The 20,055-nt window shown below is 40.9% G+C and overlaps 1 protein-coding gene across 11 annotated transcripts in view; it reads right to left on the reverse strand.

Moving 5' to 3' along the window:
- Nucleotides 1–20,055, reverse strand: part of DLGAP1 (DLG associated protein 1) — a 327,004-nt gene that overhangs the window by 119,664 nt on the left and 187,285 nt on the right. The gene's annotated exons all lie outside the window — the stretch shown is intronic.

Consider the following 20,055-nt stretch of genomic DNA (forward strand, 5'->3'; position numbering starts at 1 on the left):
GCTGGGTAGAGAGATCATTTGGTACGTGTTGGGGCAGAGCTTCTGTTGGAATATGTAATAGGTGGTTAAAAACCATGGTGTGACTTGGCAACTTCCTCCTCTGAGGTGGTTGGGCCACAGGCCATTCCCTGGCCGAATTTGTTCAGTGACCTCATGCCCTGCAGGGCAGTGAAAGGTCTCTCCAAGCGTGTCAAATTGTTCACGAAGCAAGTAGACGGTAGTCTTTGACTGGATGTTCATGTGCCTTTTTGGTGAATTTAAGGTGAAAACACTCATCTGCAATCAATTAGAGTGGGTCCAATGATTTGATTAAAGAAATCATTTTTTTGGTAGGCAATAGTTATAAATAAACAATATTCCCTAAACCCTATGTGATAGCCATGATACTTTAGGCTGAGCAAAAATGTCTTTTTTACAGTTCAGTGTGGTTGACATTCTGGTTCTCTTTCCAACCAGATGAGTTTCAATTAAAAATGGAAACAAAACCCTTTTCAAAATTGATAAGCCAAATTGGTAAGAGTGGTGAACACACACTGATTTTAACAGATTAGGTTAACAAAGAGACAAACTTGCTCTCCACTACAACTTTCTGGAAAGCTGCCTTTAAGTGGCCTATCAAATTTCATCTTTCCTGCAGAACCAGTACTGTCTGGTCGATGTTTAACAAGGGACTCTCCAGGGCAAAAAGTATGCATATAAATGTAGGTGTGTTTCTCATAATTTTTACTGATATAAATGATATGTGGTACATAATCTAAAAATAATAAAATACACAGTGCTCTCTACTGCTAGTTACCTGTAGCCAATTGATTCACACACAATGCTTTTGTTCAGATTGGTCAAACTCTTGTATTCATAGCTAGCAAGTCAACCACAATTTGACAAAATCATGCATTGAGTTTCTTCCCAATCTGCTCTTTCCTCAATAAATTTATTATCATTACATCTCGTACATGATCTACTGTTGAACTGTTTTTCACACTGTCATATAAATTATTTTCACTAAATTAAGACTCCACTTTACCACTAGGTAAATACTTCCACCATGGCCTATTTCAAGCTACCAGCCTGATGTCAGCGAATGTGAAGCTGAAAAGAGATGGGCAAATAGCAATACCATTCGGGAGTATTTTTGCCAGGCAAGTACACTCGTTGTTAATAAACTCAAGAGTATGGAAGGTAAACTGTAGTCAAATGAGGAGGAAGGAAAGAGTTTTAAGTATATTACTTTTGTTTAAATTTAATTATAAATTATACCTTTTATTTTATAATAATGGCTGTGTTTGATAATGGGCTGACAAAACAAAATATAATTAATATAATTCTCTCTTGCAAGGTGGTACGAATCAGGTGTAGCATGAGATTGTCATCACTGGTGTTTCTTTCCACTCAGGCCCAGAGAAGAAAATCTGGATCTTCAGAATACTTTCTGAGCTATTTACAAAAGGGGTTATAATTTGACTGAATGAGGCAAATGTAAGTAAGAGTAACATTTGCAATTATTTTTCCAGTAATTTCAAAACCTCTTAAAACTGTCATACTTAAAAATATACTATACATAGATCACCTTAGAAATAATAGCCGCTGACAATCAACTGGGAACATAACCTAAAATGGACTTGCCAAGTGCATTTATGCCAAGAGGTATGAGTCACTGGCTTATGAAGCATTGATCCTGCCTTTTTTTTAAACTATAGAATTCTTATACCGGAAATCAGGTCTTGATATTGATTTTTTTCCAGCCATATTTATTTTTGTGTATGACCATGGTGTCAGCAATTGCCATTCAAAAAAAGGACAACACTGTGTTCTAATCAAGGTGCTCTGATCAGTCCTTTTGCAGGTAAAACCAGAAAATCTATACAAATTTTTATGGGATTTGTGGGTGGCGGTGGACCAGAGCCCAGTAATACATTTGTTGAACAAGGGGAAAAAGGTAAGTTAAAAAACAAATAACAGTCTGATTTTAGAGCTCTAATTATTAACATTATTTTAATAAAAACATTGGTGATTCATCAACTCCATATAAACTTTTTTTTTTTTTTAAATCCCAAATCAGGCTTTTTCCTATAGTAGAATAGACCTTTATAAAGAATTTGCAAAGTAATTATGTTGTAGTGAAAATATAGAATTGGCTAAATCTAATTAGCTAGCTAATTTTAATATTACACAAAAACTGTAGAATGGAATATTTTTTAAAATTTGAATATTTAAGAAATGGTTGATGTTGATGCTGAAAAGCTACACGTAGCACTGTTGACTTCCAGGACACACAGTAGACATTATCTGGTGATTGGCTGACATTGACATTGCCTGGAATTCAGGGTAAGCCATAACACATACATATATGTATATATAAAAATATATATACACACACAATGGATCCTACTCCTCCCCCTCCTCCCTTTAAATGTTTGATTGTCTGCAGAGAAGTTTGAAAATAAAATTTAAAAAAGAGAGAAAGGGAAAGAAAACTAACTGTTCTTCACTCAACTTGATATCTTTAGTGTAACAAAATTCCTCATCTTGTGGTATATCATACAGACCATGTGTGTTGTCTTCCTGCAAGTCAGAGCAAATCACAAACTGGGTATGCTTTCTATGACAGTTTCCCAATTCCAAAATTATTCCACCCTCTTTCCTACCACTCTCACCTAATTATTAATCTAGATGATCTAAAATAATTAAGAGAGTCAAGTTAAAATAATCCATGCTAAAGCGTGAATGACTAGGGTCACTAAAATTTTCCAGTGACATCTCATTATTATTGAATTAGTAGTAAAATTTTTAACCCTAGCTGTCAAGGTCCTATGTCATCTGTTCCTGCTTATTTTGTTATTTCTTCTACTGTATGTCACCTGACTTTCTCCCTTTTTCAAGATGCTTTAGCCCCTTTGGTCTTCTCCCCATGCCCTGCAATGCCAATTTCTTTTGCCCCTGGCTGGTACACTTGCTGCTCCCTTTGTCTTGAGTGCTTTCGCCTGACCTGCTGGATCTTCCTACACCTAGCCTTTTATCTTCATTAAATTTTTTAAAAAGATTTTATTTATTTATTCATGAGACAGAGAGAGAGAGAGAGGCAGAGACATAAGCAGAGGGAGAAGCAGGCTCCCTGTGGGGAGCCTGATGAGGCACTCAATCCTAGGACCCTGGGATCATGACCTGAGCCAAAGGCAGTCGCTCAACCACTGAGCCACTCAGGCCTCCCCTTTCTCTTCATTCAGATTTTACTTCAGATGTTACTTCCTCAGAGAGCCCTTCCTTGATTCTTGTATTTAGAGTAGACCCAGTAATAACTCTGTAGACCCTCTCTCTCATTTATTTATTTTAAAGAGGTTATCACTACTTGGGATTATGTCATTGATTTATCACTCAGTTCCTTGTTTATATCTGTCTGCCTCATTAAATAATGGAAGCAGAATGAGAACAGAGATCTTTGATGCTTTAACTCCCTTGACTAGAACAGTGCCTGGCATAGAGCAAATACTCAAATATTTATCTAATGAATAAGTGATTATTCCCAAGTGTTTCCAGGCTCCTAAAAAGAGAATTTTTATCAATCCCTGCAAATGTAATTCAGACATTTTGTCTTAATTGTGGATATTATTGAGCAGAATCCTCAGATTTCATTATACTGATCACTGTCTATTTCTACTCAGAGGCTGGTCTTCATGGAGGTTAGTGAACATTGACATGCGGAGCAAATATACATAAGTTTCAGTAATACTTAGGTTTCAAGATTATACTATTAAAAAAAGATTCCCAATAAGTAATTTTATCAACTAATTGGAGACAAAGTTATCCTGTAAATGGACTTCAAGAAGTATCAGCTTATTGATTTTACATCCAAATATCTCAAGGATCTGTAGTTCTTTTATCTCTGCTGTTACCACCTTTGGGCAAGCTATCATAGCAATCCTCACACAAATCTGAATAATAATAATATGATATGGCTAGAGAAAGAGGAACTAAACAAGGACCATTCAATTTTTCATGTCCTCTTTCTAATTCTCATACTGCAGCTGGAGTGGTCTTTCAAAAAGTAAGTCCAGTTATGTCACACCCCTCAGCTCTTTAACTCTTAAATGGCTTTAAAAAAATTTTATTTATTTATTCATAAGAGACACAGAGAAAGAGGCAGAGACATAGGCAGAGGGAGAAGCTGGCTCCTTGTGGGGAACCTGATGTGGGACTCGATCCCAGGACCCTGGGATCAGGCCCTGAGCTAAAGTCAGTTGCTCAACTACTGAGCCACCCAGGGGCCCCTTTTAAATGGCTTTTCATTATTTTTAAGACAAAGATCAAAAGCCTTAACAGGACTTACACAGACCTTCCTGATGTCACCTGTGGCAGAATAAAAATGCCCACAAATTCTTCCATTCACCTCCCACAGAGAGATGGAGGCTGTGTCCCACTTTTGATCCTGGGCAAACTCTGTGACTGCTATGACCTTTAAAATAAAGCAGAAATGATGGTCTGCAGGTGTCTGTGCCCAGGCCTTAGGAACCTGGCAGCCTCTTCCTGTCTCTTGGATCACTCCCTTTAAGAACCCTGGGACACCAGGTTACAAGTCCTGAGACTGCTCTGATAGAGAGGCCATGTGTAGATATTCTGACAAACAATATAAGCTGAGGGAAGAAGCTAGGAGGCCCTGGGGAAACTGCTGGGAGAGGCTGGGAGAACAGGGAAAAGGCTATCCTTGGAGACTGGAAGGAAAGTCAAGTCATCTGATATAGTGGTGGGAAGTTTGGCAACATTATGACCTATAGTACCATGGAAAAATAGAAAATAGACCTAATGAGTTTATACATTTTTAGTAAGAAGACTTCCAGGAAGAACATGTGGAGTGCCAATTAGTTTTTTTTAAACCGTTGTATATAATGATAAAGTACAGATAAAAGTATGTTAAAAAAAAAAAAGGACTGTTCAGTTTTTAAGCAAAATTTAGAGGAAATATAGAGCTAGTACTTCTTGGTTAAAAAAAATGATAATAGGGTTCCATATTCCTAGCCTTTTCAAAGGCAAAAGACTTCCAAAGTAAGAAACCGATGATGATGATCATCTCAAGGGTGTAGCTGTAAGACTCTTTTTTATGACTTTAGAAAGATTTAAATGTGTGCCTCAAAAACTTTTGAAGAGATGAAAGGGCTTTTAAAAGCCCTAGGACTGTGGTCCCATAGTCCTGATTCTGAGCCCAGGCCAGAGAAGGGCCTCCTGGAGGAAAACTGTGGATGTGTTTTGTCTAACAGAGTAAAGTCTAATAGGATTCATAGGAAGCCTATGAAGATTTTAAGAGAATTGGTGGGCACATTATCAGCATAGACAGAAATGGATTGAGGTAGTTCAAAGCAAGAATTTTGAAAGCCTCTAAGCTTCTATGAGCAAGGAATAGACTGAGACAATTAATCCGTTGCAAATGATATCTTATGTGTTATAGACTTAGTCTTGGCTCCTACCCCTGCCTCAGATTCATATGTTGAAGCCTTAAGTAATCCTCAAAGTGATGGTATTTTGAGATGGGGGCCTTTGGGAGGCTGTCTTCAGGACAGGAAGAAAGTTCTCACCAGAACCTGACCATGCTGGCACCCTGATCTCAGACTTCCCAGCCTCCAAAACTGTGAGGCATAAATATCTGTTGTTTGAGCTGCCCAGTTTATGGCATTTTGTTTCGGCAACCTGAGCTAAAACACTAAGGAAACAGGATAGATGACTCAGAAGATGCAACCAAGGGGATAGAAGGAGGATAAAACCTGCAGAGAGTCATCCCTGGGGAACAGGAGGAGGCCCCCCAGTCAAACAACTGGCAACAGATGGACTTCAGAATTGTTATGGACCAGCGATTGCTCTGTGCCCCTCCTTCCTCCACTCCTGAATGAGAGCGCTCATTGCACTGATCTCATCTCTGTATCATCAGTATATGCTGGTGTGTGTGGAGCAGGTACCCTTTCATTTTAGCTCACAAGTCTTCATATTGAGAAAAATTATACTAGACACCTGGATCCAAGGATCCAGCAACACCTGAATGTTATTTAGATGGTAAGAACCTGGACCTCAAACTTGAACTTCATGCCATAATAAGATGAGATTTCTAGAGGACTTTAGGAGGAGTAAATTTTGCCTTATAGGAGAGTCTAAATAATTTGTGCCCAGAGGATAAACTGTGGCTGACTAAAGATGTTCACAAATTATTTGAAATGGTTCCTATTGAGAGATGACATCTGTCATTTTCTTTCATTTGAGGGGCTTTGCGACTGCTCCAAGCAGTAGAAGATGGTGGAAGGGATGCTCTGCTAGTACCTGGGCCCAGGCCTTAAGACTTCCTATCTTCCTATCTTTTGGACACTATCCCTGGGGCCCTGAACTGCCATGTAAGAAGTCTTGAAGCTGAAGTGATGGAGGTGCCCCCTACAGGTGTTTTGTTCAACAGCCTCAGCTGAGCCCACACTGCCAGCCACTGAAACCAAGGTGCCAGGCATATGAATAATGCCATCCTGGACTCTCTAGACCAGCCCAACCTCCAGCTGAATGTGGAACCCTACCTAAATTCTTTTATTTGTTTTTTTAAATGTTTTTATTTATTTGAGAGAAAGCAAGCAAGCATACATGAGCAGGAGGGAGAGGCAGAAGGAGAAGCAGATTCCCCGCTGAGCAGGGAGCCCCATGTGGGACTCCATCCCTGGACCCTGAGATCATGACCTGAGCAGAAGGTAGATGCTTTACTGACTGAACCATCCAGGGGCAACCCCTATCTAAATTCTTGACCCACTAGATCTTGGGTATAATAAAGGGGTTTTTAAGCCACTACACTATGTATTGAAGTAATATGTAGCCACTGAAAGTTACATGTGCCTCAATCCTCTGGCCTCACCCAATATGAGTCCCTGAGCTCTGTGCTCTCTAGCCATGCCACCTTTTCAACTCTCTGAATATTAACATGTGCCGTCCCTCACTCTTCTTGATCTCTCAGCTCTTAGCTTATGAGGATTTTCTCAAGAGAAGTTCTCTCTGACCCTCTAGGTCAGTTCCACTGGTACTGTACATTCTCCCACAAGCCCTGTGTTTTTTCCTTTCTTTCAGAGCAGTTTTGTCTGAGAGTATTAATGCCAGGCTCCACCTCTAGATTGTACACTCCAAGAACAGAAAGCAAGACTCTTTGATCATCACTGATTTCCCAGAGTCCAGCAGTAGTGTGAGTGGACATAGTGCCGAGTACATATTTGTGAAATAGATGAATGAAACGTTTGATGCAGCTGATAAGGACGCCCTTCCTACCACAGCTCTAACTGTACCACTTTGATTCTTTCTCAAGAACAAATGAACAAATGAACAAATGTGATTCAGAGCCATTGCAACTGGGGAGGACAGTGTGACTCAATGTTAGGTCACTACTACCTCGCCACCGCCTGTGAAGGCTGCTCGGTGCAACCCAAGGGCCTGCTGCTCCCTTTGGAAGCCGGTGCACAGAGGAGGAAGCGGAAGGTTGCTCGTGGGCATGTGCGTGCGGCCCGGGGCGCAGAGAGAAGTAAGCCGTGGTGCCAGCTCACAGGGGTGCAAATCAGCCAGCTTTCCTCGGAATCCAAAGAAAGTTGTGGGTCCCCCTTTTATCTAGATTATCCCCGAGTGTAATTCAGTAGATGGTGAGCTCTTTTCTACCCTACCCCTGAAACCAAACCTGTGGGCGGAGGAATTTTTTTTTTTTTTAAGATTTTATTTATTTTATGACACACACGCAGAGAGAGAGGGGCAGAGACACAGGCAGAGGGAGAAGCAGGCTCCATGCACCGGGAGCCCGACGTGGGACTCGATCCTGGGTCTCCAGGATCATGCCCTGGGCTGAAGGCAGACGCCAAACCGCTGAGCCACCCGGGCTGCCCTGCTCTTTGTTTTTTTGTTTTGTTTTTGTTTTTTTGTTTTTGTTTTTAAATGCATTTCCCTGCCTATTTAGTCCTGCGGATGTGGAAAGGAGAAACCCCACAGGATATACTGTTTCTTAAAAATTTTTGGTTCTAGGGCAGCCCGGGTGGTACAGCGGTTTAGCGCCGCCTACAGCCCGCAGTGTGCTCCTGGGCACCTGGGTTCGAGTCCCACGTCGGGCTCCCTGCATGGAGCCTGCTTCTCCCTCTGCCTGTGTTTCTGCCTCTCTCTCTTTCTCTCTCTGTGTCTCTATGAACGAATAAATAAAATTAAAAAAAAAATGTTTTTGGTTCTATCAAGTCTTCAGTCTGTCATTTTTGCTGTAAGTGAAATAAGCGCAAATTGCTATAAATGTCCGTATAATCTCCATTTCATAATTTAAAAAGTATTTTCCGTTGTTGAGTTTCTCTTAGCACCAGTCTCCAAATGCGTCTGTGTACAATCATTAAATGGGTTTAGGAGGGTTCCAGTCAGGGAAACGAGGATCTTCATTTGCCCTAATAATATTATTGCTCTTTTTCAAAGCAAACACTCCCACATGGCAGGGCTACAAGGTAGACAGACAGACAGACATGTTGCACATCCTTTTGGCGAGTTCACACACTCTGGGACTCTGCCCATTTCCATTTCTCCGACTGGTCCTCCCTCCCTGAGCGCATAATACGGCCCTTTCCCTCTTTGAACATGTAACAGATTAAAGAGCTGGTCAGGAGGCAGATGGAGGCACACCTTTGATCTCTCATCCTTGGGGGTTAAGGGAGGGCAGACACCTGGCGGCTGCCGAGCTGGCAACAAAACACAGGCCCGGACAGGAATTACCTTAAAGGGAGCCGCAGCGCCAACCAAAGAGGCAGCTGGAGGCGCTGCAGGGGCCTGGAGGGAGGAGGCCCCGGGGGGGGGGGGGGGGGGCGGTGCGGAGGGTGGTGGCCGGAACCGAGTCCCAGCAGTGGGGTGGGACTCCGGCTAGCGAGGGCTTGGTGAGAATCACCGGTTCTTTTTTTTTTTTTTTAATTTTATTTATTTATTTATGAGAGAGAGAGAGAGAGAGAGAGAGAGAGAGAGAGAGAGAGACTCCATGCAGGGAGCCCGGAATCACCGGTCCTTACGCAGAGGACTGGAAAAGACCAGGCAGGCTGTATTGCGAACAAATGAAAAGTCATTCTTTGGCAAATAATTCTGCAAAACGTTAGATGTGCACCAGTGCTGAAAGGCAATTTTGGTGGCAATTCAGGAAGCTTTCAAAGAGAGGATTTATCCGCTTTTTTTTTTTTTCTTCGTAGAGCTGTGTTTATTAAGGCTTTCACCTTGGCCAGCAGGATGCTGCACCCTTTTCTTAGTACTAAAACGCTACCCGGCCGGTTCCCTGTGAGTTTTGGTGAAACGGTATTGCCCCCTGGCGTCCGCGCGCCGTAGTTGCGCCGTCGCCGAGGAAGCCGAGAGAAGGCCGCAGGCAGGGTGCACCTGCCAGTCTTACCTGGGATCCCAGAAGTTAGTCTTAACCCCCGAATGTAGACATGGGTTGACAAGACATGGAATGCACACTTGAAATGAAGACTCCTTCTCCACCCTTAGTGGAATCTCCTGAGATTTTCAGTAGCTCGTAAAGGAAATTGATCAAATACGAATCTGCCAATTTTTAGTATATGCAGTCACGCAAGCGGCAGCTGTACACCTACCCATTTTTTTCAGAACCAACTCAAATATTCCCTGTGCTGTAAAACCTTCCCTGACTACTCCTTGGCATATTGTACACACCTGAATTGTCACGCCTCTCTGCCTTCCTGTTTATCTAGCTGATGAAAACTTGAATGTGAGAATCACACCTGACTTATCTTTGTATGCGTTGTGACTAACGTGGTGCTTGGCAGATAGTATATGTCCAGTAATAATGTGTCGCTTGCCTGTAACAATGCTGTTCACAAAAGAATCAAATACACTCCTAAATCAATAGCAATGGAAAGTCTCTGTAGTAACAGGACTGAAGGCAGGAGAACATGGTCCCTAGATGGGACTTGGAGTATCCTAAGTCCCTGAAACTGTGCAGGCACCATGTCCAATTATGGGGGAGAGTGGTAACAAGAATCTAAAACTAGGATGTAAAAAAAAAATAAAAAAAAAAAAATAAAACTAGGATGTATTTAGTTTTAATAATATAAGAATCTAGAAAACCATTGAAACTTTACCTTCCATTTCTTCCCCAAGTGAACCTCTGCTCTAGAGAAATCATGAGTATATCATGGTGATCATTGTCACCACTTTACTTACACATTTCCTTGGAGCAGATATTTTTAGAAGTGTGAAGCTTCTGAGCGATGTTATTGAAGATACTCTGCATGTTGGCTGAGGCCATCAACCCTGAGCTGAGTGACAATAAGTGGAAAACATTGGGGTCTGGGGCAGGTTATGTGTTTTCAGGGGCAGAGTGTAGAGGAATTGAACCTGTGAGTCAGGTGTCAGGCTCCCTGTGTATAACATGCACAGTGTTATTCTATCTTAGGTATTCTCTCATGGCAGAAGAAATGACCAGATCTGAAGAATCTATTGCATTAGGATGGGTCAAGAGGTTGATATGTTTTTTTTTAAGATTTTATTTATTTATTCATGAGCGACACAGAGACATAGGCAGGAGAAGCAGGCTTCCCGATGTGGGACTCGATCCCAGGACCCCAGGATCATGACCTGAGCCAAAGGCAGATGCTCAACCACTGAGCCACCCAGGTGCCCTGGTCACATTAGTACTATAAATAAAAGCTTCTTCAAGCTATTTGTTATACTTTTGTTCAGTTAAAGTAAAACTTTTCAAGAAAGAAGTCTAGTACAGTAGAGCTTGGTTGTTAAGAGCTTGAATTTTGGAGTCAAATTGAATAGGTACAAATACCGACTGTGCCACAGACTAGCCATTTGACCTTGGAAAAGTTACTAAGCTTGGCTGTGTCTTTGTTTCCTCAATGATCAAACTGAGGATGCCATTAATAGTATGTACTGTGTGGTACCTGGTAAATGTGTGTTTGTTGATGAGAACCATGCAAGTTTCCCACTGTGTAGAGGAGGAGAGATTAAAACATTCTGCTCTATTGAAAAAGCCAGGCTTCTGGTCAAGTCCATTCTATGAGACATTAATAAAAACCTCAAAACACAAAGGAATGTTCTAGGTGGTAGGACTTTTCCAGTGCTGATCTTGTCTCTGAGGCTGGCTTCCGTGCAAACCTGGAATTAAGCATATCTCTGACTTTCTGGATACCTGGGAGTATGTTGGGATCTGAGCCTCAAATTCTATTGCCTCCTCGAGTCATACTTTTCTGTAAACTCTTATATGTATGTGAATAAAACTCTGTCTTTTCTCTTGCTAATCTGTCTTTTGTAAATTTAATTTGCAGGCTCAATAAAGAAACACAAGAGGAATATTGGAATGTGTTAGGGAAAAAGTTCTTCCTCCCCAAACATTCCAGTAAGGCTTTGGCCAAATATTGGACTCCACTATGCTAAACCTCTATTCAGGTCTTCAGAGCTAGCTTGGCGCCTTGTAACAGGGTATCTTCAATTTTAAGGAGTTGAGGAAAATTTAAGTCCACCATAAATCAGAAATAGAATGTAGTATTTGATGTGTTCATATTTGTACAGCATCTTTGAACAGTAGCTCAAATGCAAGTGCTAGATAAGCATTTGCTAAATAAAAATATTCACTGTCTTGCACAATCACAATCTTTAAGACAAAATAAAATTATATATATATAATTTTACATTGCATCTTTGTAATCTTATGTATGTGATGATGTAAAGCATAAATGTTATTAATTAAGAAAGCTAAAAATTTTATCGTTTGAGTAAGGGAATAAGATCATCCAAGTGAGATCATTTTAACTAAGTTCTGCCTTTTTTTTTTTTTAAAATTTTTATTTATTTATTCATGAGAGGCACAGAGAGAGAGAGAGGCAGAGACACAGGCAGAGGGAGAAGTAGGCTCCATGCAGGGACCCTGACGCAGGACTCGATCGTGGATCTCCAGGATCACACCCTGGGCTGAAGGCAGCGCTAAACCGCTGAGCCACCGGGGCTGCCCTAAGTTCTGCCTTTTGAAGTGTAACCAGGGATGGGATTTTTAAATGTGTGGGGGGCATATTTAGACTTACACAAAGTGGAATAAATGGATGACCAGAAAGATAAGTGGTGGTAATAACCACTAACAATGGTACAAAATTATGCATCCTGTGGGAGCCCGGAAATATATACTCCTTTTCAAGAGGAGATGAAACTTAGAAAATTGGGTACCCTAATGTGATTTTCACGAGGCGCACAATCATCAGTGAGCTAAATGAAACTGGCAGAGCACACTCAGGCCTGGGAATTCCATAGCATTCCACGCAAACCTGGCAACTGACACCTTCCTGGACAGCTGCTTCCTCCATTTATTTCTCAAATTCTTTTTTTTTGTTAGTTGTCCGCTAAATCTTTATGTGAGTGCAATATCCACCCTACAGAAACAAATTCATCTCAGAGGTGTTCCTTTTCATTTGGCAAATGATTTTCAAAAATGTTGTCATTCTTTTGGACAAAAGCAAAAATGCAAGGGTATACTTTCTACAAATGCAATCCAGCCTCACACCATGTTATGTTTCTGAGAAATTTATTTATTTTTTCTCTGAGCAAAGCAATAGAAGTTTATTAAGCAGAGATACAGAGAAAGCTCTCAAAAGTGAGAAGGGTCCCGACAAGGTTGCCGTGTTTCTGAGAAATTTCTAAGTCATTTCTATTTCAGTATCTCTTAATGTAAATAACAATTCTGATTATCCATGTTTAGCCCTATCCTGAAATTAATATTTGATAGCTATCAGGGAAGTGAAATGGTTGATATTTGGTTGATGGGTCATCTAACATTAACTTCTCCATTACTAAGCATATTGAAATCAAATTCCATTTATTAGGTTTATTTTAGCTTACTTTTTTGAGAATATCCTTGTATGGTAACAAATGTTACCTAGACTTATTGTGGTGATCATTTTGCAATATATACGATATTGAATCATTACAATGTACACCTGAAACTAATATAATGTCATATGTTAATTTTACTTAAAGAAAGAAAAAACAAAGAACATTTGAATAGGCTAAGCTGCTTGACCCTTGCTTGAAACCATTTAATAGCCTTTTATTGCAAATTATTCTTTTTTTTAAGATTTTATTTGCTTATTCATGAGAGACACAGAGATAGAGAGAGAGGCGTCAGGCAGAAGCAGGCTCCATGCAGGGAGCCCGACGGGGGACTCAATCCCAGGTCTCCAGGACCAGGCCCTGGACTGAAGGTGGCGCTAAACTGCTGAGCCACCTGGGCTGCCCCTTTTATTGCAAAATTTTCAAAACCCTTTGTATGGCATAAAGCATTCGGGGTTACCTGGACCCTTATTACTTCTTGTTTTATCTTAGAACCTCTTATGCTCATCCCTCCCTCTCCCTCCTGCCAATCGTTGCATGGCAGCTACACAAACTTCTTTCTGATAACTTTTCTTCTCATCTATCCTTTTGGGCTTTGTGCTTTGCCATTACCTCACCAGGAATTAAAGAAAGACATCCTTGAGGAAAGGGCAGTGAATTTTCCCTGTTCACATATTTCATTATTTCCCTGGGATCCTAAAACCCTTATTTCTCTCTTTACTGCACTTGTAACTATGATAAGCAATTATATGCATAAGTGTTTTAAAAAAAGTCTCAGTTCTCTGCTTCTTGAAGTTGGGGCAGAGCCTGGGTCAGTGTTACTGCTAAGTCCTCAAGGGCAGTGCAAATGCTTGGTATACAGTAGATACTTGATAAATGCTTTGCTAAATAAGGAAAGGGATTCTTAATTCTATTCACTCTTAAATTGGCAATTCATGTTTTCCTGCTTCATGGCTGTCCTTGAGCAGAAATGATAACCATATTTTGGAAGTTTATTATTTAAGTCAGATATAGAGCCAGTTATTTTCATAAAGGTAGAAAACAGATTTTGAACTTGACCTTCCCAGGAGCTAACTTTCTAAACAATTATTCTCTCCCATGCATATGCATGCATGACTGATGGAAGTATTATCTGTAGGAAATTCTAAGCAAATACACTTGATGAAGTAGTTCCATTTTCCATTTTAATTTTATTTATTGCTTTATTTGTATTGATATATTTATTTTTTTAAGATTTTCTTTTTTTTTTAAAGATTTTATTATTTATTTATGAGAGACACTGAGAAAGAGGCAGAGACATAGGCAGAGGGAAAAGCAGGCTTCCCGTGGGGAGTCCAATGCGGGACTTGATCCCAGGACCCCAGGATCACGACCTGAGCCACAGGCAGATGCTGAACCACTGAGCCACCCAGACATCCCTAAAGATTTTATTTCTGAGTAATCTTTCCACCCAATGGGCCTCAAACTCACAACCCCAAGATCAAGAGTCTCACACTCCACTAGCTGAGCCAGCCAGGCACCGCATTACTTTCTATTTTTAAAAATCTATCTTAGAGAAATAATCATAGATGATTTTACCCCTGTCCTGATATAGTCTAATCCCATCAGAGCAACATGAATAATTCTTTAAAAACCAAGATCGTGTAACCCATTCACTAAAACCCAGAAATGGCTCCCATTTCATTTAGAAGAGAAGCCAATTTCTTTCAATTGCCAACAGGTCCTCCATAATTCATGTTATTTATGACTTTCATGTTATTTATTTCTTCAGAATCTTCCACAATGAGACATTTTTTGTTCAGGAAAAATAAAAATCATTATTAGAAAAAGAACAATGACTTTCAGAAAGGAGCTTTGGAAAGTTAACATTCTGTGTTTTTTTTTTCCCCATTAAAAATCAGTTATGAAGATTCCAGATTTTTTCAGAAGATTTTTTTTAAATAGGAAACATGGCCTCCACCATTTGGTCACTCAGTTGCCAATTGTAGAAAACACATGAGAAAGAATGTGACATTTCTTCTTCATTTTCTTCCTTAAAGATGAGGGAGTGTTTAAAGATTTTTTTTTTTAAGATTTTATTTATTTATTCATGTGAGACACACAGAGAGAGGCAGAGACACAGGCAGAGGGAGAAGCAGGCTCCATGCGGGGAGCCCTCTGTGGGACTCCATCCCAGGGTCCCGGGTCATTCCTTGAGCTGAAGGCAGATGCTCAACCGCTGGGCCACCTAGGCGCCCCTGTTTAAGACTTTTGGCAACCACTTGCTACTAAGTTCTAGTGCTTCTTCTGTCTTCTTTTAATGTCATTGTGTTCTATCTCATTCTTGGCTCAATTTTAGCTGCTATGGACAGTGTGGCAAGCACACGGCCCACATCTGGGCACGTTAGATGCAGAGATGCTGGGAAGAACTTCCTCCAAGCCCACTCCTTTTCCTGTAGTTCCAGTACTCACACCCTTGTTCTCTCCCTAGGCAGGGCAAGCCCTTCTGTCCTCTTTTCTAGACCCTTTCTGTGGTGTCCCAACTGGCTTTTCTGTCTTCAGTGTTTTTCCTCTTTCATGTACTCTCCATAAACATGACTTCCTTACCTAAAAACAGCTAACAGGGCTCTGTTGCCCAAAGGATCCATGCCAGGCCCTTGAGTGTAAACTCAACTTCTTCTTAGGTCACTTTCTCCATGTGCCCTATGTTTGGCTTCACTCTTTCCTTCACACACAGCATACTTCTGTGCTTCCACTACTCTGTGTGTGCTACCTTCTTGCCTGGAAATCTTTTCCCATGTTTTCCATGTGAACAATTTCTTGTCATTTTCTGGAATCAACTCACTGCCTTTCACAGTGAAGCCTTGTCAATCCTCTTGAGGCACAAATCTGTTCCCCTCTTGCATTCTTTTAGCATTCTATATGTCTCTGTTATGGCCCTTAGGACCCAGGATTTTAATTATTTACATTTCTGTTGCACTTAGTGGCTTAGGCATTCCATTAGGGCACTGTTCCCATTGGTTATCTTATAACTGTTGCTCTTCAAAGTGCTACTTGGTAGAAAATCCCTGTTGATAGGCTACTTGTAAACAGCAATTCTAGTAAAATACTATTGTTAGTAACTGTTGTCGTTAGATGGTTATTACACTTAAAACTGCTGCCATCACCACTACAACCTCTACCATCATCCTCTTCCCCATCACCTTCTCTACCACTTCCACCTCCATCCACTATCACCACTTCTACTATCACTGCTACCATCATCACCTCTGCCATCACGACTTTCAGCATCACTGTCTCCACCATTTCTTTTTTAAAAATTTTATTTATTTGAGAGAGAGAGAAAGAGAAAGAATACAAGCAGGCAAGAGGGGCAGAGGGAGAGGGAGAAGCAGACCCCTGGCTGAGCAGGGAGCAGGATGTGCAGGATCATGACCTGAGCTGAAGGCAGACACTTAACTGACTGAGCCACCCAGGCACCCCTTGACCATCATCTCTACACGATCACCTCCACTACCTCCTGCCTCCACTACTTCTATCACTTTTATCATTTCTACCAACTCCACCACTATCACTCCCCCCCACCCCTGTTGTATTTCTCAAGCCCTGCCAAATACCACACACTGGGTTGATTCTTATAAGTGTGATCTCATTTCACGTCCACAATCTGAGTAAAGATGAGTGTTGTGTTCTGAATATTTGTGTCTCCCTAAAATTTACATGTTGGAATTCTAATACTCAGTGTGGTAGTCTTAGGAGGTGGTGCCCTTAGGAGGTGATGAGTTAGTGAGGGTGAAGCCCTCATGAATGGGATTAGTGCCTTATAGAAGAGACCAGAAGGAGCTCCCTTAAGCCCTTCTGCCAGGTGAGTTTATGTGTGAGGCTCTTTATGAACCAGCAAGCGGGGCCTCACCAGACACAGAACCTGACCATACTGGCACTCTGATCTTGGACCTCCAGCCTCTGAAACTCTAAGAAACAAATTTCTGTTGCTCATAGGCTACTCAGGCTGTGGTATTTTCTTATAGCAGCTTGAAGGGACTGGGACAATGAGAGAACTGAAGCCCAGAGAGATTAAGGAACATTCTGTGATGACACAGTTCCAGGTAGAAGAGTTTGAGGTTTTCTGACCTGAGTCTGAGTCCTTCATCTCCAGGCTAAATGTCTTTTACCTTACAAATTCCTTGGAGACTGAAGGCTATGCATTTGATTTCCTTTCACAATTCTTTTTCTTTTTATTTATTTTAAAGATTTTATTTATTTATTTGTGAGAGACACACAGAGAGAGGCAGAGACACAGGCAGAGGGAGAAACAGGTTCCCTTCAAGGAGCCTAATGTGGGACTTGATCCCTGGACCCTGGGATCACGTCCTTAGCCAAAGGCAGACACTCAATTGCTGAGGCACCCATGTGTCCCTCACACTTCTTTTTAATTTCTTCTTCTTCTTCTTCTTTTTTTTTTTTTTAAAGATTTTACTTATTTATTCATAAGAGACACAGAGAGAGGCAGAGACAGAGGCAGAGGGAGAAGCAGGCTCCCTGCAGGGAGCCCAATGCAGGACTTCATCCTGGGCCTTGGGATCATGCCCTGAGCTGAAGGCAGATGTTCAACCACCAAGCCACCCAGGCATCTCCCCTTTTAACTTCTTTCAGTGCTTTTCACATGGTGAAAATATAATAAATGTTGAAATTCAAATCTGGTTGCAAAGGTTGGTAACCTAATTAACATCTAGCTTGCTTACTAGGTGTGCATGCATTTTAATTAAAAAGACACATCATACCATGAATAATTGGTTTGGATATTTCTCATAAAGTCTCCATTTCAAAACCACAAACCTGGTTTTAGTCATGTTGCTCCTCATATTGAATTCAAGACACTGAATTTTTGGTTTAAGATACCAAGGCAAGAGAAAAGGTAATCTTAGTTCCCAGTGGAGACTCCTATGTCTATGTTTGAGAATGTGATTACAAAAGAAGACCCCTATGTGGGGAAGATCCAAAAGTAAGGAAGGAATTGACAGGAAAAAATGAGTCCTGTACATGTCACCTCATGCTCAAGGAATTGGACAAATTTATGCAAAAGGAGTTCTTACATGCTTTTGTTTTCACTTACCTATCTTGTGAGAAAATCTGTTGCAACGAACAACTATATCACCTGCCTATCACCAAACTGCAAGCCATGGACAGGCACAGTTTTACATTAGGAAGGCCAATTTGCAGGAGCGAGGTCAGCATTCCAGCATTTCAATCGGAACTGGGGTGAATAAGTCATCTTTCCCTGCTACTCATAAGATACTGCATTGACCTGCCCATTCCCAGCTCCTTTGGACTCACTCCACCATTTACCATAACAGCAAATTCCATTATGCCTATGCAGAGTTGTGCTGGTAAAGGTTAACAGTAGACTCTTTGAACGAAGGGAGAGGGGGCTTCTGATTTATCAGACTTCCTGATTTCCATATATTAGTTCTACCACATGGCTATTTGGAAGCTACCAACTTGTATCAACTAGCTTGAAAGTTTCATTGTTGGTTCTCATGAACCAGTATGAGCTCCAGTATGCACCAATATGCACCATGGGTCCTATGCGAGCCCTTTCCTCTGTGAGCCATACCCTTCTTCTATATCTCTGCCTCAAGGAAATGGACTTTTCCTGGTTAATTCCATTGCCCTCAAGCCCTTGCCAATATGAAGCCACATTTCCTTACTTTTTCATGAGAAGAGATGCTAAGGTCAGCATACACAGAAAAATACATTAATTAATTAGAAAAGATGCCATCTTTTTATGGTTTAAACTTCAAGATTCAGCATGTAGTCAGTGAAGTCTGTTTCTTCTCTGTTTCCATTCATCAGGTTTCTCTCCCTGGATGCAATCAATGTTCTCAGTTTTCTTTTTCTTTTTTTTAAAGATTATTTATTCATTTATTCATGAGACACAGAGAGAGAGGCAGAGACACAGGCACAGAGAAGCAGACTCCATGCAAGGATCCTGATGTGGAACTCGACTACGGGACTCTAGCAGATGCTCAACCACTGAGCCACCCAGCCGTCCCTGTTCTCAGTTTTCTTATGTATCATCATACTTCCCACTGTCATTTATAGGTCATTTTTTCTGTTACTACTACCTCTTGTTTTGAGGGTAAAAGCTTACATCATTTTCTCTGCCTATATCTACTAGCTTCCAGGATAGTCCTCATCTTCTGTAGTGACTTTGGCCCCTTGTTCATTGACCTTCCCATTCCATGGTCTGAAATGTCAACATTCGTGTTTATGGCCTCACAAAACTTCTCCAACTTTAGTGATCTTTATCTCCACTCTGGTACTCCAACTCTCAGCCCAGCCATACCTCAGATATCAATGTTTCTCAAAAATACTTCACCCCTACGTGATTGAAGAGTAAAATTACTCCTTTGGCCACAATCTTTTAATCTTAACACCTTCATCATTTCTGTGCAACTGACTCTCTCCCCTAGGGCCATCTGTGAACTCCGGCACTTCTGTATTTCTCCCTGGTAAACAGCTTTCTACAGGTTTTATGTGTTTTATTCCTTGGCCTGGACCCTAATTCAACAAGAGAATTCTCTATCCTCTTGCCCAACTACCGCTTGTATGTAATCCAACATGACTCATCGTGTATATATTCTTGGGGCAGTTATGAAGACATTTCTGTTCTTAAAAACCTTCAGTGGCTCCCCAGGGATTCAACCCAGAATTCTCAGCTAAAAAGCAAGTGATTTCTATGAGCTGGGAGGGTCCATGCTTCTAGTGTGTCTGTAACCATCTATCTCGTGGATCCAAAGCTTCAGCAAAACTCAATTACTTGCTTTAGTTTGAACATGGGCTTTCCTACCTTAAGAACATTGGTTTGATAATTTCTTATGCTTAATCTGTTAATGGATTTATCTACATATCTCTGCCTATTTGAAGGCCCAGCTCAAATGACACCTTCACCAATCTTTCTCTCATATCCCCTCTCTTCTATAAATTCTCAAAGTCCTTGTGTGAATTTGCACCTTTTGTAAAACAAAGCACGTTGTGTTTAATTTGATAGTTATTTTTGTGTCTTATCTTCCTAATACACTGAACTTCTTGAGGACTCTTGCTTTAATCCTTATAGTTCCTACAATGTTAATTCCTTTATATGTTTGGATAGAATATATTTTAATTTTTTCCTCATAAGAACTAGCTAGGATCTGTAATCAAAATAGGACAGAATCAATATTACAATGTTCT

Source organism: Nyctereutes procyonoides, unplaced genomic scaffold (genome assembly GCF_905146905.1).
Source record: "Nyctereutes procyonoides isolate TBG_1078 unplaced genomic scaffold, NYPRO_anot_genome, whole genome shotgun sequence".
NCBI lineage: Eukaryota > Metazoa > Chordata > Mammalia > Carnivora > Canidae > Nyctereutes > Nyctereutes procyonoides.